Below are 23,794 nucleotides of genomic sequence, written 5' to 3'. Positions count from 1 at the left end.
TATAGGAGTTGACTGAGCGTTAGCCAAATTTATAACTTATATGAGTTAACTCGAGAATGACTGAAGCTAATAGACAAGATCAAAGTTCGATGATGGCACATTTCCTCTATAGGAGTTGACTGAGCGTTAGCCAAATTTATAACTTATATGAGTTAACTCGAGAATGACTGAAGCTAATAGACAAGATCAAAGTTCGATGATGGCACATTTCCTCTATAGGAGTTGACTGAGCGTTAGCCAAATTTATAACTTATATGAGTTAACTCGAGAATGACTGAGCTAATAGACAAGATCAAAGTTCGATGATGGCACATTTCCTCTATAGGAGTTGACTGAGCGTTAGCCAAATTTATAACTTATATGAGTTAACTCGAGAATGGCTGAGCTAATAGACAAGATAAAATCCTGGATTTATATAAGTTAAGGTGCTTTAACTACAAAATGAAATATTAACCTAGCTTAAGAGATACCATCTGTTTATGAAAAATACGTTAATCAACGGTTCTAATATTTATTCAGTTTTAATCACAATAAATATAAAAAGCAACCAAACAAAGATAACAAATTGCATAAGGATTGTAAGATGAGTAATTCTTAGTTGGAGCGTGTTGAGGACAAGCTGTAGGTCGCAGCTGCTGTGTTCCGTCATCGTTGAGTAATTCATGGGAGCAAAGTCACCGCCGGGCACATCAGCTGTAGACTTTGTTTAGCTCACTTACCATGTCTCGTTTAACTAAGGCAACGACAGATGCAATTAGCAAAGCTCAGTTATCTTTGACATATCTAACAATGTCATGTTTTACAAGTGTTATTTTTAAGTGTTAGCAAACACAAACGTCGTTTCTGAAACCACTGATTTTCATTTGTTTCCCTTTTCATGAGCTTCCATCCCTTTTAGCCAGCCACAAACGGGAAAGCGATAGAAGTAAGAGAGGAAAGCAAAATTCAAAGGACGCTCGTGTTGGAGAGAGGGGGGGAGGCATATACTGACACTTTTACCTCCGTTTCCACATATGAACAGGTGGATAGACTACTTCAACTCGCACAGACTCTGGACACTTTTAGAAGTTATTTTAGTTTTAAAACTTACGTGACCGACATCATATTTAGTTTATACTTTTTCGGGTATTTTCTCGTTTAAAAATCAGTGGTACAATAAATTCTTGAAATATTTATGTACGGAAATGGACAAAAATAAAACATTTATATATATTATACAAGAGTATATATATATATATATATATACTCTTTCAAATAGTTTAAAGTTTAAATAAAACAGAAGAACCATTGTTCATATTTAATTTTCGATTTCTCAAAACCATTCATCAAAAACTCACTGATTTAATAAAACATAGAAACAGAACCCCAACCAAGAATCTAAAACGTAACAAAAAAAAATAATGTTATTAAACAATTACCTTCAAGATTTCAATCAGCTGTATATAAATTATTTGTAAGTGTTTACATAGAATTAAAAATTTATATAACATGGAAAAAAGAATCACCTTAGGTTCAACCTATCTGCTTGCATTAATTTTAAGATTAATTGATGTGCGATTTCAGCATTTCTGAAATTTATCGTATTAGTATTTTGATTTGGATTTTGCTCTAAATGGTAAATTCCTTTTAGGTCGAAACAATTTTATAATTTATTTTGATTGTGTTGAATCGCATGAGCAAATAATGGTCTCTCATACTTTTGATGAACAATATCAAACCGATGATTGGTCATTCTCACTCTTAATGAAGTGATGGTTTTTACAATATAATCTTCGGGACAGAATTTACAGGTTAGTTGATAAATGACATATTTTGTGGTGCAATCAATGTTACATTTAATACGATATTTTTGTATGTATATCGTTACACTTTGTAACAAATAACGATGAAAACTGTCCAACATTCTATATCCTTTCAAACCTTCCATTGTCAATAGTAAACTTTTAGCAAAGGATTGGAATAATTTCAGCAAAATGGCATTAAATTATCAAAAAGCTTGTGAAGAGGCAGAAGTAGTGACAGCTGGTTGGTTGTATTGATCGTTGATTTGTTAACGATATAGCTCCTGTCTCTTCAACTCATAAGTATAAGCGGGCGTATTACAGGAGGTTTAGGTTAATTATATCTTGAGTGAAGATGGCACTTCACACTGAGGACAAAGTATTAAAAAATGTAAGTGTTTTAGTTATGTTTCTAACTGAAACTAAGTGAAGGAGCGAAGCAAAATAGCAATTTTATTCCAAGACGTACCTTACTAAGGACCGCACTGGAAACGGTAGTATTCCGAGTGAAGTAAACGAGAAGTGAAAAACGATGTCATTAGTGTCAGCAATGCATTTATACGTTGAATCAGTCTCAACACTTTCCTATCCTAGTAATTTAACTCTCATTATCTGTAAATCATTGAAAGCAAGAACTTAATTCTCCACTTGATGGTGAAAGGGTCTCAGGGCATTACCTCTTTGAATATTAGAGCGGGTTTATACTTCCTCGATAGGCAGTAGAATAGTATCTGATACATAAGAACCAGCACGATATTTAAATACTTCTTCCTTTCGTAGTTCGTATGTTCTTATTGAGATAGTTGATGATTCAACTAAACGTTGGTTAACTTTTTTCAATCGTACCCATTTATAAATGCCTAGCGGTTACCTGTTCCTTTGCACGTAATTTAGTAAGCGTTGCACTTGTATGAACACTTCTGGTTCGAGTGAATTATATTTCCTACCCAATGTTGAGTTTGTCTAGTTAACACGATCAAGAAAATACGTCAAAAGTTTATATTTATGATCATTGTAATTTAATTTGTTCTTTCTTAGTGATATATTTTGTTGTTATTTTATTGCACTGAAAAATGTTCCTCTACCTGATAAAATTTTTTTTTTTTCAGGTGGTTCAAATACAAATAAATACGTCGAAAAGGTAAGTAGTGTTTATTTCGTATTTTACTTCACATTATTAATTTACATCTAACCCTAATTTGACATTTAGTGCATTTTTTGAAGATTTATATTTAGTGTACGACTACTTAAATTTGTAGTGCTTCAACAGTCGGCTCGTTTTATTGTCAAATTTAGCTCCTTATGAATTAATGTTAACAAAAACACTTTAACCCCCTTATTTTGATCGTAGAATTGTGGGCATGTCTATTTTTTAAAGATAATAATAAATGCTTATCCGTAGACATTTAGTTGGTCATAAAAAATATTTTTTCGTTTAATTCTGTAAATATTGAAAAATTCTCTGTACAAAAAACACCAAAACGGTTGAGTGTGTATTAACCGTTAATTATTACTTGTTTTTTTTTTTAATTTAAAAAAGTAACTTTTAAACATAACTATAAATTAATATTATTATTGTTTCTAAATACGGACATTTTTCAGATTCTTTTGTTATCGATTGAATAGACAAAGAAATGTGTCATTAATTCCATACACAGCAAATGAATAGAAGATCTGCTCAAATGTGTTCACTCAAGTTCGAGTGGTCATGTGGAATACAGACAAGATTCCTATTGGCACCACGTGACGTAAAACTAATTGAAAAAACGATAGACAAGGAATGTAATTGTCCGATAAAAAGGACTCTTAATCAAGCTAGATTTATGGAGTATACATTTTATGCGAATTTGAATAACAAAACAGTTGAAAGCGCCGGGTGAGGTGGAACGCAATGAAGACAAACACGTCGCGATTGTCATTGCTGTGTCACTTTTGTGCCGGGTGGGGCAACATCTTCGCTGCCAGTCGGGACATATTGTTTCACAGGAAAATATTTCACATGAAATGTTTCTAAGGGAACGTGACATAGAATCTTTAAAATTGAGTTAATTTACTTAATCTAAAAATACTACTTTTAAGCAGTTTTTAGAACTAACGAAACGTAATTTACGTCAGACGAACTTGACTTAATTACTTGAGGACCACAAAATCTAAAATACTCTGTAGTTGTAACTATTCAGTCTGAACAATTTTAAGTGATATTTTAATTTTTAATGTTTATTAGTAGTGGTTCTGCGTAATCGCCTATCCAAATGTGGAATTTAGATAAAGTAAATCATGTTTATACAGAAAAACGGAAGACGACAATTTCTGGAAAAACGCATTGAACATTATGCTGGACTTCACTATATTATTTTTACTTACGTAGATGTTACTTTTGTCTACTACAAATTAATTCCAGTGAAACACTGGACTCATATTATCAAGCATCTTTATTAGTTTTATTCCATTTTTTAAAGTGAATAAATGGTGTATTAAAAAAATTATTTGAAAATATTTACGATTTCAAATACGTTCGTACATGGAAACTGCGGAAAATCGGCAGGGATTTAAGATTGTTCCTTTTAAGATTTAAGGCTCGATTTGCCAGAACACGCTGCGTCAACGAACCTACGTGATGCGCAAACCTGATTACGTGATTTATGTTAAAGTTGTGATTGCTCGAAGTATTGAAAGTGGTTTCTTAGTCCTGTGTCAACGTGACGCAGCCGCTTTGTCCTGCGAGGAGATTACAACGCTTAGAGGTTTTTCACTCCTGTGTCAACGAGAGGCAAAGTCGATGCATGGAGCACAGAAGTTTCTTAGTCCTGTGTCAACGTGATGTAGCCGGTTTGTCCTGCGAGGAGATTACAACGCTTAGAGGTTTTTCACTCCTGTGTCAACGAGAGGCAAAGTCGATGCATGGAGCACAGAAGTTTCTTAGTCCTGTGTCAACGTGATGTAGCCGGTTTGTCCTGCGAGGAGATTACAACGCTTAGAGGTTTTTCACTCCTGTGTCAACGAGAGGCAACCTGTTTGTCCTGTGTGATGAAGTCGATGCATGGAGCACAGAAGTTTCTTAGTCCTGTGTCAACGTGATGTAGCCGGTTTGTCCTGCGAGGAGATTACAACGCTTAGAGGTTTTTCACTCCTGTGTCAACGAGAGGCAACCTGTTTGTCCTGTGTGATGAAGTCGATACATGGAGCACAGAGGTTTCTTAGTTCTGCGTCAACGAGAGGTAGCCGCTTTGTCCTGCGAGGAGATTACAACGCTTAGAGGTTTTTCACTCCTGTGTCAACGAGAGGCAAAGTCGATGCATGGAGCACAGAAGTTTCTTAGTCCTGTGTCAACGTGATGTAGCCGGTTTGTCCTGCGAGGAGATTACAACGCTTAGAGGTTTTTCACTCCTGTGTCAACGAGAGGCAACCTGTTTGTCCTGTGTGATGAAGTCGATACATGGAGCACAGAGGTTTCTTAGTTCTGTGTCAACGAGAGGTAGCCGGTTTGTCCTGCGAGGAGATTACAACGCTTAAACGTTTTTAACTCCTGTGTCAACGAGAGGCAACCTGTTTGTCCTGTGTGATGAAGTCGATACATGGAGCACAGAGGTTTCTTAGTTCTGTGTCAACGAGAGGTAGCCGGTTTGTCCTGCGAGGAGATTACAACGCTTAAAAGTTTTTAACTCCTGTGTCAACGCGAGGCAACCTGTTTGTCCTGTGTGATGAAGTCGATGCATGGAGCACAGAGGTGTCTTAGTTCTGTGTCAACGAGAGGTAGCCGGTTTGTCCTGCGAGGAGATTACAACGCTTAAAAGTTTTTAACTCCTGTGTCAACGAGAGGAAACCTGTTTGTCCTGTGTGTGATGAAGTCGATGCATGAAGCACAGAAGTTTCTTAGTCCTGTGTCAACGTGATGTAGCCGGTTTGTCCTGCGAGGAGATTACAACGCTTAGAGGTTTTTCACTCCTGTGTCAACGTGAGGACCTGTTTGTCCTGTGTGATGAAGTCGATACATGGAGCACAGATGTTTCTTAGTCCTGTGTCAACGTGATGTAGCCGGTTTGTCCTGCGAGGAGATTACAACGCTTAGAGGTTTTTCACTCCTGTGTCAACGAGAGACATCCTGTTTGTCCTGTGTGATGAAGTCGATACATGGAGCACAAAGGTTTCTTAGTCCTTTGTCAACGTGACGTAGCCGGTTCGTCCTGCGAGGAGATTATAACGCTTAAAGGTTTTTCACTCCTGTGTCAACGAGAGGCAACCTGTTTGTCCTGTGTGATGAAGTCGATCAATGGAGCACAGAGGTTTCTTAGTCCTTTGTCAACGTGACGTAGCCGGTTTGTCCTGCGAGGAGATTATAACGCTTAGAGGTTTTTCACTCCTGTGTCAACGAGAGGCAACCTGTTTGTCCTGTGTGATGAAGTCGATCAATGGAGCACAGAGGTTTCTTAGTCCTTTGTCAACGTGACGTAGCCGGTTTGTCCTGCGAGGAGATTATAACGCTTAGAGGTTTTTCACTCCTGTGTCAACGAGAGGCAACCTGTTTGTCCTGTGTGATGAAGTCGATCAATGGAGCACAGAAGTTTCTTAGTCCTGTGTCAACGTGATGTAGCCGGTTTGTCCTGCGAGGAGATTACAACGCTTAGAGGTTTTTCACTCCTGTGTCAACGAGAGGCAACCTGTTTGTCCTGTGTGATGAAGTCGATGCATGGAGCACAGAAGTTTCTTAGTCCTGTGTCAACGTGATGTAGCCGGTTTGTCCTGCGAGGAGATTACAACGCTTAGAGGTTTTTCACTCCTGTGTCAACGAGAGGCAACCTGTTTGTCCTGTGTGATGAAGTCGATACATGGAGCACAGAAGTTTCTTAGTCCTGTGTCAACGTGATGTAGCCGGTTTGTCCTGCGAGGAGATTACAACGCTTAGAGGTTTTTCACTCCTGTGTCAACGAGAGGCAACCTGTTTGTCCTGTGTGATGAAGTCGATACATGGAGCACAGAAGTTTCTTAGTCCTGTGTCAACGTGATGTAGCCGGTTTGTCCTGCGAGGAGATTACAACGCTTAGAGGTTTTTCACTCCTGTGTCAACGAGAGGCAAAGTCGATGCATGGAGCACAGAAGTTTCTTAGTCCTGTGTCAACGTGATGTAGCCGGTTTGTCCTGCGAGGAGATTACAACGCTTAGAGGTTTTTCACTCCTGTGTCAACGAGAGGCAACCTGTTTGTCCTGTGTGATGAAGTCGATACATGGAGCACAGAGGTTTCTTAGTCCTGTGTCAACGTGATGTAGCCGGTTTGTCCTGCGAGGAGATTACAACGCTTAGAGGTTTTTCACTCCTGTGTCAACGAGAGGCAACCTGTTTGTCCTGTGTGATGAAGTCGATACATGGAGCACAGATGTTTCTTAGTCCTGTGTCAACGTGATGTAGCCGGTTTGTCCTGCGAGGAGATTACAACGCTTAGAGGTTTTTCACTCCTGTGTCAACGAGAGGCAACCTGTTTGTCCTGTGTGATGAAGTCGATCAATGGAGCACAGAGGTTTCTTAGTCCTGTGTCAACGTGAGGTAGCCGGTTTGTCCTGCGAGGAGATTACAACGCTTAAAGGTTTTTCACTCCTGTGTCAACGAGAGGAAACCTGTTTGTCCTGTGTGATGAAGTCGATGCATGGAGCACAGAAGTTTCTTAGTCCTGTGTCAACGTGATGTAGCCGGTTTGTCCTGCGAGGAGATTACAACGCTTAGAGGTTTTTCACTCCTGTGTCAACGAGAGGCAACCTGTTTGTCCTGTGTGATGAAGTCGATCAATGGAGCACAGAGGTTTCTTAGTCCTGTGTCAACGTGATGTAGCCGGTTTGTCCTGCGAGGAGATTACAACGCTTAGAGGTTTTTCACTCCTGTGTCAACGAGAGGCAACCTGTTTGTCCTGTGTGATGAAGTCGATCAATGGAGCACAGAGGTTTCTTAGTCCTTTGTCAACGTGACGTAGCCGGTTTGTCCTGCGAGGAGATTATAACGCTTAGAGGTTTTTCACTCCTGTGTCAACGAGAGGCAACCTGTTTGTCCTGTGTGATGAAGTCGATCAATGGAGCACAGAAGTTTCTTAGTTCTGTGTCAACGAGAGGTAGCCGGTTTGTCCTGCGAGGAGATTACAACGCTTAAAAGTTTTTAACTCCTGTGTCAACGAGAGGAAACCTGTTTGTCCTGTGTGATGAAGTCGATGCATGAAGCACAGAAGTTTCTTAGTCCTGTGTCAACGTGATGTAGCCGGTTTGTCCTGCGAGGAGATTACAACGCTTAGAGGTTTTTCACTCCTGTGTCAACGTGAGGCAACCTGTTTGTCCTGTGTGATGAAGTCGATACATGGAGCACAGATGTTTCTTAGTCCCGTGTCAACGTGATGTAGCCGGTTTGTCCTGCGAGGAGATTATAACGCTTAGAGGTTTTTCACTCCTGTGTCAACGTGAGGCAACCTGTTTGTCGTGTGTGATGAAGTCGATACATGGAGCACAGATGTTTCTTAGTCCTGTGTCAACGTGATGTAGCCGGTTTGTCCTGCGAGGAGATTACAACGCTTAGAGGTTTTTCACTCCTGTGTCAACGAGAGTCATCCTGTTTGTCCTGTGTGATGAAGTCGATACATGGAGCACAGATGTTTCTTAGTCCTGTGTCAACGTGATGTAGCCGGTTTGTCCTGCGAGGAGATTACAACGCTTAGAGGTTTTTCATTCCTGTGTCAACGAGAGACATCCTGTTTGTCCTGTGTGATGAAGTCGATCAATGGAGCACAGAGGTTTCTTAGTCCTTTGTGAACGTGACGTAGCCGGTTCGTCCTGCGAGGAGATTATAACGCTTAGAGGTTTTTCACTCCTGTGTCAACGAGAGACATCCTGTTTGTCCTGTGTGATGAAGTCGATCAATGGAGCACAAAGGTTTCTTAGTCCTTTGTCAACGTGACGTAGCCGGTTCGTCCTGCGAGGAGATTATAACGCTTAGAGGTTTTTCACTCCTGTGTCAACGAGAGGCAACCTGTTTGTCCTGTGTGATGAAGTCGATCAATGGAGCACAGAGGTTTCTTAGTCCTTTGTCAACGTGACGTAGCCGGTTTGTCCGGCGAGGAGATTATAACGCTTAGAGGTTTTTCACTCCTGTGTCAACGAGAGGCAACCTGTTTGTCCTGTGTGATGAAGTCGATCAATGGAGCACAGAGGTTTCTTAGTCCTTTGTCAACGTGACGTAGCCGGTTCGTCCTGCGAGGAGATTATAACGCTTAGAGGTTTTTCACTCCTGTGTCAACGAGAGGCAACCTGTTTGTCATGTGTGATGAAGTCGATGCTTGAAGCACAGAAGTTTCTTAGTCCTGTGTCAACGTGAGGTAGCCGGTTTGCCTGCGAGGAGATTACAACGCTTAGAGGTTTTTCACTCCTGTGTCAACGAGAGGCAACCTGTTTGTCCTGTGTGATGAAGTCGATGCATGAAACACAGCAGTTTCTTAGTCCTATGTTAACGAGAGGTAGCCGGTTTGATCTGCGAGGAGCTTACAATGCTTAGAAGTTTTTAACTCCTGTGTTAACGAGAGGCAACCTGTTTGTCCTGTGTGATGAATTCGAGAAAGGGAGAGAGAGGGAGAGAGAGGGGAGGAGAGAGTGAGAGGAAGAGAAGGGGGAGAGGGAGAGACCCCACAAAGGAATTTTAAGCCGAACCAATCGAGGAATCTGTGGTCTGTCGAACAGGGCTTTACCCTTAACCCGTTTGTTCGCCTTTCACGCAGACGTCTTAGCGTTTTCCGGTTGTCCTATTAATGGTATACATCAAATATGAGTATATATGAGCCATGTGAATTTAGAGATTATTTCCATTGAAAAAACTGTAGGAATATATCATATTATATCATAAGTGCTTACACTAAGAAATCTATGGCCTTCCATTTTGAAAATTGTGTGTGAATACGTGGTCAAGTCTAATAAAAAAATTCATATGATATTGTATTCCATTTTTCTATCATTGGTTTAATTATTTGGTAATAATACAATCAAGTAAAAATAAAACATTATTCGTACAAATATAACCACATGTAACGTAGACTTTAAAATGGCTTCCAGCAAGAAAATAAATGTTGTGTCCTTTATAACTTTGTCGGAGTTTGTTTGAATTGATATTAAATAAACATATAAAATCGATTGGAATCCACACAAAACGATCCACATTTATAAACATAGCGAGAGCTTAGTGACCCCGTATAGTGTACTTATCGTTGTATCGTTTGTTTCACTGTACACAAGTAGAGCAGCCATAACAGTTTCTCTAGTGACATACATGCAGGGTCACTTGTTGGTTACAATGTACACAAGCAGACCATTATCTGAGTTTACCTCTCCTAACAGTGTACAAACATTACTGACATAATTAAAATCTTGAAAAATTTCTACCTCGTGGAGGGAGAGCCGTATTCAGCCACAGTTTAACACACATGCGTTTATAAAGGGAAATGCTGGAGGCGTAATTATGTCGTCATCGCGTTTGAATCCCGCGCTTTTCCTGTGAGGGATTCCCTTAAAATTGATTTATTATTTCAACAAGATTCTTCTACAGAAAGTGAATACAAATAATTATCCTGTTTGAGTATTTTTATGTCTTTTTAAAATGTAATATTAAGTATATTGGACTAAATGGATTTGCTTTTTATAGAAAAGAAAATTAAAAAAATTATAACTTTTTGTTTATAATTAATTTAAAACTAGACGGTAAGTAAAAATTCAGAACCCCCTAACTATTTTTTCATACGTTGATATAAGGATATCCTTTGGGTAGTGGTACAATGTGGAGAAGTAGTTTTATTTGAGAGCCCACCAAAATACGATTTTGGATTTGTTGGAGGGTGTAATCATTTGAACATTCCCCCCCCCCCAAAAAATACGCGTTTCCTAGGAAAAATTTAAAAATTTCAATTGTTAACCCCTATCAAGTGACCCCTCATTTTGAATAGGATAAAAAACTTACAGAATGGTGAAAACCAGAGATCGCTATCTCTTTCACATCCAAAATAATAGCTTTTCCAAAATTTTACGAAGTCTTTACTCTTAAATTTACAAAAAATCGATAGAAAACGTTGAAAATTTAAGAAACATAATTAATTGTTGAGTTCTGCAAACAAATGCCACTTCAAACGTTTTCCTTTCAAAACGTGAGAGAGAAGCTCACCCTACGATTGTCTCATTGCCAATTAGTTGGAGGGCTTTAGTTTGAACATATTGAGTTTGTTCATAATGAGGGGTTACTTGAGAGGATTTTACATTAAAAATTTTTGAGTTTCCCTTAAAAAAAAAAAAAACGCAAATTTTGTAGAGATACAAAAATGTTCAAAATTATCAAATGAAACTTTCATTCCACATGCACCTCTACCAAAAGGGTATCTCTTTCATAAATTTTAGAAAAAATAGAGGGTGAGTCTTGACTTTTAATTTACCCAGTATAATACTATGAAATAAAAACTCAAGGCATCAATCTGTTGTGTTAAATAGGACACATGACGTAAAAGTCGAGCTATAATCTCAGTGACTGGATAATTCTGGTGACTGGTTGATCTCTGCAAAATTTACGGAAATGTCCCTTGTTTGTAATTTAGTGTTCCAAAGGATCCATTAAATGACCATTAATTTGTGTACTGTTTTATATCAATAGTTTATACCTAAATTATAATCATGTTAGATTCGTTAATAACCTGAGGAAGAGGTCAGATTACAACTCTAGAAAATATTTTCATCGTCAAAGACGATCTTTATACTGTTAGACTGAGGCATTTGAAATAATTTTATCCATGACGTATATCGGGGACGAACATGTAAAACATTGCATTGTATACATGTGTGTGTGTGTGTGTGTGTGTGTGTGTGTGTGTGTGTGTGTGTGTGTGTGTGTGTGTGTGTGTGTGTCTGCGCGTGCGTGCGTGCGTGCGTGCGTGCGTGCGTGCGTGCGTGCGTGCGTGCGTGCGTGCGTGCGTGCGTGCGTGTGTGTGTGTGTCACAAGTCATACAAATCTTTATTCGGTCATAATACAGGATAGTTGACAGTCCCCATTCACCACAAGAGTGCGTGCGGGGAAATGTAAACCTTTTAAAATAATATCTAATTTCTTCATCTCTGGCAGTATTGTGAAATTTCTTAATTATACACTATAATTTACAATGTTACTATTTAAAGTTACAATTTAAGTCTGTGGCGAATCACTTTTTAAATCTATATCATGTGAAATCTATATCATCAACATCTATGTGTGTAACAAGTCACAAGTCACAAAAATCTTTATTCGGTCATAATACAGGATAGTTGACAGTCCCCATGCACCACAAGAGTGCGTACGGGGAAATGTACAACATTTTTAAACAATATCTAATTTCTTCATCTCTGGCAGTATTGTGAAATTTCTTAATTATACACTATAATTTACAATGTTACTATTTAAAGTTACAATTTAAGTCTGTGGCGAATCACTTTTTAAATCTATATCATGTGAAATCTATATCATCAACATCTATGTGTGTAACAAGTCACAAGTCACAAAAATCTTTATTCGGTCATAATACAGGATAGTTGACAGTCCCCATGCACCACAAGAGTGCGTGCGGGGAAATGTACAACATTTTTAAACAATATCTAATTTCTTCATCTCTGGCAGTATTGTAAAATTTCTTAATTATACACTATAATTTACAATGTTACTATTTAAAGTTACAATTTAAGTCTGTGGCGAATCACTTTTTAAATCTATATCATGTGAAATCTATATCATCAACATCTATGTGTGTAACAAGTCACAAGGCACAAAAATCTTTATTCGGTCATAATACAGGATAGTTGACAGTCCCCATGCACCACAAGAGTGCGTGCGGGGAAATGTACAACATTTTTAAACAATATCTAATTTCTTCATCTCTGGCAGTATTGTGAAATTTCTTAATTATACACTATAATTTACAATGTTACTATTTAAAGTTACAATTTAAGTCTGTGGCGAATCACTTTTTAAATCTATATCACGTGAAATCTATATCATCACACATCTATGTGTGAGTGTGTGTGTGTGTGTGTGTGTGCGCGCGCGCGCGCGCGTGTGATCTAACATCTAGGTATTCGCGGTCGCCATGGTTTAGTCAGCGATGTTGTAAAGCTTTTCGATTTTCTCTTAGTGCTCATGTTTTCATCTGCATGAGAGCATTGAAGTATCAGATCTCAGAATATTTCGCTTGGTAGAGACTAAAACAAAATTTATATGTAATCACGATAAGATCGTATCGAAACGCGGGATAGTTTGATTTTGTCATGAATGGTCCTAAATTAGATTCTGCATTGATTCTGCAGTGATTATGTTTTGAAACTCGCTCCAATATTAGTTTTATAATTTGCTTCACATATCTTAGCTATGGTAGGAAGGGTTGGTTCAACGTGAATGTTGAGTTTAGCTCCAGTTCACCTTCTTCCTGTTAGTGCAGCGTCTGGAATCTGACGTTGTCACAGACTTGACTCCTGGAATCTGGAGACATAATCGTCTGAAGAGATAAAAAAACATAATGAATTGGTTGTCCCATTGTCTCATCAGGTACACAATTATCAGGAAATGTTGATGTTTCGTTTTGAGATTCTTTGTCGTCGTTGAGATTCCAGGAGTCAAGTCTGAGACAGTGTCAGACATCAGAAGAGATCCAAAAAAGTCAGCGATGAAAAGGCTCAAAATTAACTATTTACTTAGTTTTACATCAGATACACTTAGGCTATAAAGTATTGTGTAATATGGGTGAAGAGGTATTCTCATTGTCTCATCAGGTGCACATAACAAACCAACATCTACATAATGTGCTTGCTCCACTCTCTAGTAAGCCTGTCCCAGGATTCGTTTAGTGTTCACTGTTTTATACAGTGTATCCACAAAGTCACGTAACCTTTTAAACAAATTTATTTACAAAAGTATATACAGAACAGATGAGATTAACATAGGATTAAAAGATTTACGTCAGTGTGTCTGAGCTAGAGTGAACACCATGAAGCACCCTGTAACACGTCCTCGCGAACTTTGATCTCTTCCCATGTTTTGATCAGATCATCTGGGGTAACCGATTGAATCGCAGCTCTGATTTAGAGGTTCAATATTTCGTATGTATTCACTATAAACTTGAATTTTGACACAGCTCCACAAATGAAAATGTAAAGGGGTGAGATCGGTGGGACATTTTGACAAACCTTTCCACCTACTTCAACCTATCCAGTTAATTTTCATACTGAAATCAACAGCGAAGTCATATCTCTAATTTGTCAGGATTTAAAGCATGCAATAGGTAATATTTAAAACAATTGTTAAATTTAAGTTTTTCTAAAACAAATGTGTAAACTGTAGATGTTGAAATATTCAATTAAAGACCACATTTCCGCAAAGAATTTCTTTACTTCTTACAAAAGTATTGAAAGTCTCCATGAATTATTCTCCTGTTTTTGGCCTACTTGTACTTTTTGTTCATTAAGCTCCCTGTTTCCTTAAACTTCTCATCCCATCAATATATTCTGCGTCTGATTGTTGCAATGACAACAGTATTCGTAATAATGTTGCTCACGTTACTAGATGAGAACTCAATTAATGAAAAGAAATATGTATAAAAAGCTGTTTAATTTACATCTGTTTCGTAGACCTGCGATTAATAATATTGTAGGTGATTAATAAACAATGGAAAGTGTGACACGAATTATGCACACACTGTATTTTTAAATTCGTCTGTAATATATTCTAAATATACACAATATCTAACTTTAAACTTGAAGTTTAAATGATTAAAATCATTAAAAATATGGCAGCTTGCGTTTAATATTTACACATATATATCTTTTGGTACATACCTCTGAGGAGGGGAATTTGACATAGTCTTGCGATCCACGTTAAAATTTATAAAATTTAAACATTTCAAGACCTTCATGGGACCATTTTAGTTCGAACTTGATAACTTAAAAGATGATTTCTTCTAATGTTACTAACGATATGCCATTCTTGGTGTTTAAAAAAATATGTTTCTCCCCAAAATGATCACGTAATGACGATAATCAAGCTATTCAGCCAATGGGACGCTACGCGTTAGTTCCCTTGCGAAAAGCAACTAAAATATTTCAATGCGTCATCGAATATCACCAGAGCCTAATTTGACTGTTTTTATGTATAAGAGTCTATTTCTCTAGAGTATATATTTTTTCAAAACAAACAAAGTAGTTTGCGGTTTATATTAAAAAACAAGCAAACTGTCGTCTAACAATATCAGGTGTTCAGTTTGACGCCTTGAGTGGTGTGTCGTTTCAATCTAGTTCACCGGTGACTCTGATATTGATGACATCCAACAATGACCTTTCCAGGGGATGTCTTCTAGACATTTCTTCACTCTTAACCTCTTTACTAAGCAATAAAACTTTATAGTTCACGTCTCTTCGCCAAATACCGTGATAAAAATAGTATATGTGTTGGCATAATGTTTTGGGTGATAGAAAATACCACTCGTACTCTAGAGTACGAAGACAACAACCCCCCCCCCCCTAAAACGCCCCTAGGGGTCGACGCGGTATCTTGACATCTTGAGAACGATCTCAATTACATACTTGAAATTTTGGATAAAACTTCTCTTCTATATAATCAACGATGATTCCACGCGATTTTTACGAGCGTTATCGAATATTTTTATAGTGGTCTAATGGGTATTAAAAAAAATTCAAAAATTTGCAACTGTTGACTTTGCCCAGTCTCTACATTTTAGAAACATCTTTGTTCTATTTGTCTAAATGTGCCCTAACCAGGGGACGTGACATAGACGGATATGAGATTAGAGGCAGAGATAACTACCGAACTGGAAGAACAAGAACGGTGGTTTATGAGCACTTGCCTTTGCAGGCAGGTGTTCATTTCATCAACAGATTGGCAAATTCTAAAACGCCCAAACGCCCAAGGTGTCAAAAGCTCGTCTTAAGCGCTCTCTTGTGTCAAAAGCATTCTACAGCGTTGACGAGTTTCTGACATTTAACTAGGAGACCGCCCAATTTATTCGATAACTGACTCCAGCGCTGGAAGTTGGTTGATATTGGCGAAGGATGAATGAAACTGGAATGTATGAAAAATTAGGTAAGTTTGAATGTGGTAGTAGTGTGGTATGAGAGTTTAAAATTTAGAAATAATTATAACGTTTGCCATACAATGTGAAGAAATTGTTGCGAGCAATTAAAGATTTGATTTGGGTAACCATGGAGGCGATGAGAAAATAGAATAATAAATTTGTAAAAAGATTGAATACAATCATAGATTTTTAACAAAAAAGCTAAAGAATGCATTTTACCAGGCGAAGTTAGGGCTAAGAAGCTCTCTCTAACACTTAACCTGGGGACCAACGACTTAAAGGTGACTTCCGAACCACCACCAATACCCGGGCAGGCGGGCTGCTTTCAAGGACAGGATCGCTCAGCGTCACCCATCCAAGCAGCAGGGACGCTAGACATAGTAACATGTTACATAGTAAAACACGAAGTCTAATCATATAAGAAATAGACTTGACATTCTGTACTCAACCTCAGTAAACCGTGTTTCGCGAAAGTGGTATGAAAAATTTGAAAACCTTTATTTCTAAATATAAATTTATATTCCAAATGTTAAGAGTTTTCGAAAATTCCTAGGTTTATTTGTTGAAGAGTAAAGTTTTGTATGCTATTTTCATAATAAAAAATAAGCCTCTGCATTGAGTTTAAATAACGGAAATAACAATCACCAGGTAAATGTGATAAAGTTACTCATACATATTGAGAGATTAATATGCAACTCAATGAGGCCATTACGTGCATGATACGCCAACATATTTCCGGAAAAGAACATTTTTTAAACCGTAAGTGGAAAAGTTAGTTGAGGTGAGAGAATTAGACTCTATTATGAGCAAACTGAAAGAGAAAATGCAATAGATTCGTATCAAAGGAGGAAAGTAATAAAAAGTGTAATTTTCACTAAGTTCAGCGTGGGGTCATAACAGACGTTCTAAACGCCGTAACGCCGGCAACTTCACGCCCTCGCCAACTTCACTTCTCCCACTTGTTTAGTGTAGGCGTTGTGTTTAGCACCCGTCCTCTACACATTCTCCCCTATGTTTAACGTATGTTCCGAACGGTTAAAACCGTATAAAGTAAGAAAAAAATTTATAGACGAATCGTATACGAACATTATAATATGAAAATTATAATGTTCATATTCTTTTATTGGCTAAGCGTTAAAAATGGCTAATGGGTTAAAATATTTTTCATCTTTTTTTCTGCCCCAAAAAATCTAGAAAATTTACTTACAATTTTGCATGAAGTTCTATATAGACAACACACAAGACAGTGTTGGGGTTTAGTTGACTCTAATCAAATCAAATCAGTTTTAATGCAGCTACGATAGTAAATTGTATAGCAAATAGCATGGATTTTAATCTAACATTTCTTCTTTGTTTGAAGTTTGTTTTTGATAATGGAAGGGTTGTGAAGGAAACGGGATTTTCCCAGAAATTTGCCATCGTCTTTCAGTGATACAAAAATCAGAAACACTACGTTTCGAGATCTGCAATGTGATCTCTTCTTCTGGTAAATAACTAACCTAACACATAATTACAAACTAGGGTAAAATAAACAAATCATACCACAGCGTTGTGACACGCGTAAGTCAGGAATCACAACCACCATGTTGTGTGTCAACTTCACTAACTCTAAAACATGCACTTAATAAAAAACTATACAAAACACTAATTATTAATACTGAACTGCAGAGTACAGGTCACAATAGGTCTGTCAATTCGTCAACAATCCACCTGCGACGGACGCCTTACAATAAATAGAATTTCTTACATTCAAATAACACAATATTATCATTCACACAAACAATTGAACAACTATGCCCTTTTCATTCTTCTCCAATGTAACCCACTTTAAACAGCAGAATCCAGTAGTCAAGTAGCCAAATTGGGCGATCTCCAAGTTAAATGCCAAAAACTCTCTTGCATTATAATGTTATAATTATAATATATGTTGTGACGCCAAAAGGCGTTTAAGGAGAATTTTGAACATCTTGGGCGTTAGGGAATTTTTTATTGAATTTGGCAATCTGTTAATAAAATTAACACCTGACTGCAAGGGCTGTTGTTTAGAACCACCGTTCTGTGTCTAGCAGATCGTAGTACTTCTCTACCTCGTGTCTCATGCACATGTATGTCGCGGCCTCTGGTTAAGGCACACTTGTACATACTAAACAAAGTGGTTTCCAAAATGAACAGACACGGGAGAGTCAACAGCTGGAATTCCTTGAAAGCTTGCCTGCACGACTCTCTGAATTTTATTTTTGCGATTTAAATTTTTGCGATCACTTATACTATAGTGTTTATTACTTAGGGAGATATCTCAAATTGAATTGAACTATACTCTTACTTAAATCTCGTGGATTTACCTGCCCTATTATCAATGATCATATTGAAATGAAGTTCCATGCAAAATGTCAAGTCTACAGATGAAATGTTTTTCATGATGTCTTTCCACGTAATATATTAATTTTTTGTACATTAAGATGGATTACATATAAGTTTTTAAATAATAACGGTCTACACTACACAACCAAGTCACCATAGAATGATCCTGTATGTGTTGGTACTGTTAGGCTACATGTGTATTTAATTTGTTACTTTTTATAATCTATTATGTGTATTGTGTTAAATATTGATTTATTCTTGATACCTAAAGGACAAATAAAAAATATTCACTAACGCTCGGCCAAACTCCATAGAGTGACATGCACCATAATTGAACTCAGTGTTCCTTATATGCAAATGAAGCTTTATGCATAATTTAAGAATATAGGTTAATTAGTTTTCAAGATATCGTGTACGAGTATGTATGATATACGTAACATTTCGATGACAAGCTAGGTCTTCTGGATCTTGAAGAAATCCTAGCCACATGAGGCACATTTCATAGAGTAACCCGCACCGTCAACTCTTCGAACACGATGTTCAAAATGTAAAAATTAAATTTCTATCAAAAGCCTAAGCCTTTAGTTTGATTAGATCTTAATCCAAAGAGCTCCGCTATCACTCAACCAAATCTCATGGACGAATACCATAATTAATGAACTAGATGTAGGAAATGTAAAAATGAAGTTTCTACCAAAAGTATAATCTTATACCTCAATTCGATCTCAATCCTCAGAGCTTCACTATCACTCAGCCAAATCTAATGGACGAATACCATAATTATTGAACTCGATGTAGGAAATGTAAAAATGAAGTTTCTACCAAAAGTATAATCTTATACCTCAATTCGATCTCAATCCTCAGAGCTTCACTATCACTCAGCCAAATCTAATGGACGAATACCATAATTATTGAACTCGATGTAGGAAATGTAAACATGAAGTTTCTACCAAAAGTATAATCTTATACCTCAATTCGATCTCAATCCTCAGAGCTCCGCTATCACTCAGCCAAATCTCAAGGACGAAACCCATCATTATCGTACTCGATGTAGGAAATGTAAACATTAAGTTTCTATCAAAAGTATAATCTTATACCTCAATTCGATCTCAATCCTCAGAGCTATCACTCAGCCAAATCTCAAGGAAGAAACCCATCATTATCGTACTCGATGTAGGAAATGTAAAAATGAAGTTTCTATCAAAAGTATAATCTTATACCTCAATTCGATCTCAATCCTCAGAGCTATCACTCAGCCAAATCTCAAGGAAGAAATCCATCATTATCGTACTCGATGTAGGAAATGTAAAAATTAAGTTTCTATCAAAAGTATAATCTTATACCTCAATTCCATCTCAATCCTCAGAGCTATCACTTAGCCAAATCTCAAGGACGAAACCCATCATTATCGTACTCGATGTAGGAAATGTAAAAATGAAGTTTCTATCAAAAGTCTAAGCCTATACCTCAATTCGATCTCAATCCTCAGAGCTATCACTCAACCAAACCTCATGGACGAACTTGTCTCGCTTACATATAAATAAAGTTTTGTGTAAAATATCAAACCTATAGCTAAATCATTCGTTTCCCGAGATGTCCTGCAGACATACGGGCAAGCAGAGGAAAGCTTTTAGTTTGTAATTCGCTTCGCTAACGCTCAGCCAATACAATATTTTACAACCATTAGCAAAAGCTGCAAAGTCACCCAGTAAACCCGCGGTGTAACGAGTGGAGCAAGTGAAACATAAAAACGGCTTAGTGGTATAATCCTACTTTAGATTTAAGGTGGTCAACTAATTTTTCTGCCGTTACAACGAACTTTATAACCGTGATTTAGGTTTTAAATTTGCAAATGTGACTATTTACATTAGGAAAACGCTCGCAGTGGGTAAATGTTGAACACGTGTATCTAGCTAAGTTACGCAATGGTGGCTCGATTCTCTTTAGCTCATTGTAGTAAGTAGCTCTATAGTTCGTTTCAAGTATCAACTTAAATATTCAAAAGTTAGTGTTAGAAAGCGACAATAGACGAAAGAACATTTTACTTGGTGCAGGATCAGCTGATTATATTATTTCAAAAATATAGTATTGTAGTTTTTTAAACATACATTACAAAGGTAATGTCGACATTTGTTGATTTTCCCCTGCTTCAAACAGAGTTTGAAATTGCTACAATACTGTATGTAAAGTAACATTATCCGGTATCGCGTATATTGTGTAGGTTTACAAATTGCGAGGAGTCAATATTGTGGCAGGAAGTACACATACGGTGTGGGATAATGCACAAATATCTTCAAAAGCACCACAGACCGCGGCACTTTCATGTATTACATCCACCTGCTGTGGAATATGGAATGTTTTCAAATGCTCTCCTATAGTGCCGTTTGGTGCCGGCAGCATGTCAGAGGAATGCTTTACAAAACACCCACAGCATATGCTTTTCTTATTTCATTGTGCAGAATTCTAAACAGTTGCCAAAGAATATATAATTTGTATAAACGGCAATAGCCTGAATTAGTTTTCAATAAAGATTAAATCACAAAAACTACTTGCTCCGCCGGGACTCGAACCTGGGTCTTTCACTTGCCTGTCGACCACTACACCATAAAGCCCTTACTTTTTACAATTAAATTATTGTGTTTTGACCATTTATTATGTCACATATGTGGTTAAATCATAATATTGTTTGTAATTCAATTAAATATGACGTCTGCCGACAACCCTATTGTCAACTCAGTAAATATTCTTTCAAACGGTTTTGTTTATGTAGACTCCAGAATATTACTGAAAATGTATTTCTTCGAAAATTATCTAATGAACTTGATAAGTTGTAAAATAATAATTGTGTGTATATAAAGAACATAAATATTAATTTGGCGATTATAAATTACATTTCCAATTGTTACTACAGCCTGTTAAATAATAAGGGTTTCGTTTCCTTAAGTAAACACGTTGATAAAATTAAACTAGCAGAAGGAACAGTTATCACTGAACCGAACGAAGTCACTAACGAGATAAACAACTACCTTATCTCTGTACAATCTGATAGGTCTTGTCATTACCTACTGTGGCCTTGGCTGTGTTACGAACTTATCCACAGTCGTTCTATGTAACTGAGGATGAAATCAAAAATATTGTTAAAGGTTTCAAAAATAAAACAATATACTGGCTTTGATTATCAATGTGGTTTTATTTAAATTTATTATTAACTACAATGCATTAGTATTAATATACATTGTTAATAACAGTTTTAGTAAGGGGACTTTTCCTGAGCGCTCAAAATTAAGTTCAGTAATGCCAATTTTGAAAAGCAGGAATTCTATTAAATTGGGTTCTCTCAGACTAATTAGCCTCTTGTTCAAGTGTTTGAAAGAACATGATAGTTAGGTTACAAAAATACCTGAAACTCTGAAATTTTATAGTCCTTACCAATATGGGTTTATAAAAGGTAAATCATCTGACGACGCTTTAATTACAGTTACGGAAACAACAGCATAAACTGTAAGTTTAAAACAGCAGGACTCTTCGTTGATTTCAAGAAGGCTTTTGATTTGGTTATTAAGATGTTTTAGAAAATAACAACGTATACTTATAAATCAAATCATGGAAAATAGTAATTTAAAACATGTTTGATGAAGTGTACACAACTTTTGTAATGAAAATAAATAAAGGGATTGCTCATAAAACCACATTTATAATATTGTAAAAATATTGAGTTAATAGTATTTACAGTCCAATTACACCAAGTTAGTCGAATTAATGTAATATAACGTAGCGCAGAACGCTGTCCTTAATATTTCAATGAGGCATTGAAAGTAATAACCAAGTCAAATTACGTCATTTAAAGGTGGAAAGTGAAGAAAGCAAACAAATATTTGTGTGTGTTTGTTTACGTGTTTTGTGTGGGCGTTCGTAGTTTGTATGGCAGGAGAGGGCATTGTAATCTGTCTCTAAAATTTCTATACACGTTTTTCACATTATTGTCTGAAAGTACTCTGAGATTTAATTAGAAGCTGCAGTTACGGCGACTTTCATTCGGCAAACACATTAGCTTTAAAGCCTTGCAAAAATTACTTTTCATAATTACACGGTAGAATGCCATAGATATGCGGGGGTGGGGGGATGTGGTGGAGGGGGTGTTGAGTGATTGGAGTGAAGTCGCTGCTGACACCTGCAGACTGTTTAATTTGTCATAAACAGACAAAGAGCTGTTAAAGGGACTTAACATAACTTTTACCTTAATCATAAAAGTTCTCCAGGACGTCTATTCGTATGCTAAATCAGGCTGGAAAAGTAATGTCTGGAGACGTTTATTACATTTTGTCAAATGCTAGTAGCAAACCCTTATAGTCACAAATGTAGGCCACTGTGATTAAGAAAAAGTAAATTACGTCTAATTAGAGTTACAATTTATCGGGTAACTACCAGTATTGACATTTTATTTATTTTTTTTTCTCTATTCAATAAATAAGTGTATTAATATATAGTGTTTTCTTGATTTTCTTACTCACATTGTTACGTTCTTCTTTGTACTACTATTTATATTCTGTATAAATCTACTCTGTTCACATGCAAAAGTTGATATTTTATGTTAAGTAATTGATTTATTTTACTTAATTGCTTTAGTCTATATATAAAGTAATACGCTGTTTTCTTATTGTATTTTTATTCTTTCTTAGTAAAATATTTAGTATTTTGTCTCGCAAATCACATGGCTGTAATGACGATTTATATTTTAAAAGTAATAATATGCATAAAATATCATCTGATAAAACCATTCTTGATTTTTATAGAACTAGTCAAATCTTTTGATACATTTGATTCAAGGTATGTATTCTTTGAGGTTTAAGTAAAGAGGGCAAATAAAGTGAAAATATCAAAAGCTCCTAATTTTAAAAGGGTAGTATCACAGGTACATAGAAGAGTAATACAGTAAATTAAATAAGGCATAAGCTAAATAACGTATCTCATAGTTCTTGTATTCCACGGACTATATAAACTATATAACATAAATTAATGATCTATGAAAATATTGAAGCTGGAAAAATAATCAATGAAACAGCGTCTTGGAAAATTAATTAAACCTAAAACTAATGCCGTAAAATAGTAAGTAAATACAATTTACTTGCAATTGTCACTGTTGGGTATACGCTTACCCCCTTTGCAAGTAAAATTAAAATTAGATCTGTTACATCGTGAGGTTAATTGGACCTAGTTGGGCACGGTGCGCCGGAACCTAGGGTCATCTAGACCAGTCTGAACGCAATTTGTGTGCGGTGTTGATGGCAAAGGGTCCTATCGAGAGCGCATAGCAGACTTCTGAAGGTTCAGGTGACCCTAGTGCGCAATGTTTTTGTTCTCTTAGAACAAGACGATTAGAAAATGCGCATAGTCCAGGATGACCTTTGCGCTGCTTCCGGAGTGACAGGATATTCTGGATGGTAAGGGTGGGGATAGGGGCCGCGTCCTGTCATCCATGAGGAAGAATTTAGGGTACTAATCTCAGTTATGTCTCCCCAGAAGAAGGGAAGCCAGCTCTGAACTAAC

At 36.9% G+C, this 23,794-nt stretch overlaps 1 protein-coding gene across 3 annotated transcripts in view; it reads left to right on the top strand.

Annotated features, from left to right (window-relative positions):
• LOC124360837 (KH domain-containing, RNA-binding, signal transduction-associated protein 2-like) overlaps positions 1 to 23,794 on the top strand; it is a 293,477-nt gene that overhangs the window by 111,573 nt on the left and 158,110 nt on the right. For all 3 annotated transcript variants that reach the window (XM_046814781.1, XM_046814780.1, XM_046814778.1), the window contains exon 2: positions 2,891 to 2,922. The gene's annotated coding sequence lies outside the window, so the exon portion shown is untranslated. The remainder of the gene's footprint in view (positions 1 to 2,890; positions 2,923 to 23,794) is intronic.

The sequence above is a fragment of the Homalodisca vitripennis genome, chromosome 4, assembly GCF_021130785.1.
Source record: "Homalodisca vitripennis isolate AUS2020 chromosome 4, UT_GWSS_2.1, whole genome shotgun sequence".
NCBI lineage: Eukaryota > Metazoa > Arthropoda > Insecta > Hemiptera > Cicadellidae > Homalodisca > Homalodisca vitripennis.
This window is presented reverse-complemented; position numbering and strand designations above follow the sequence as displayed.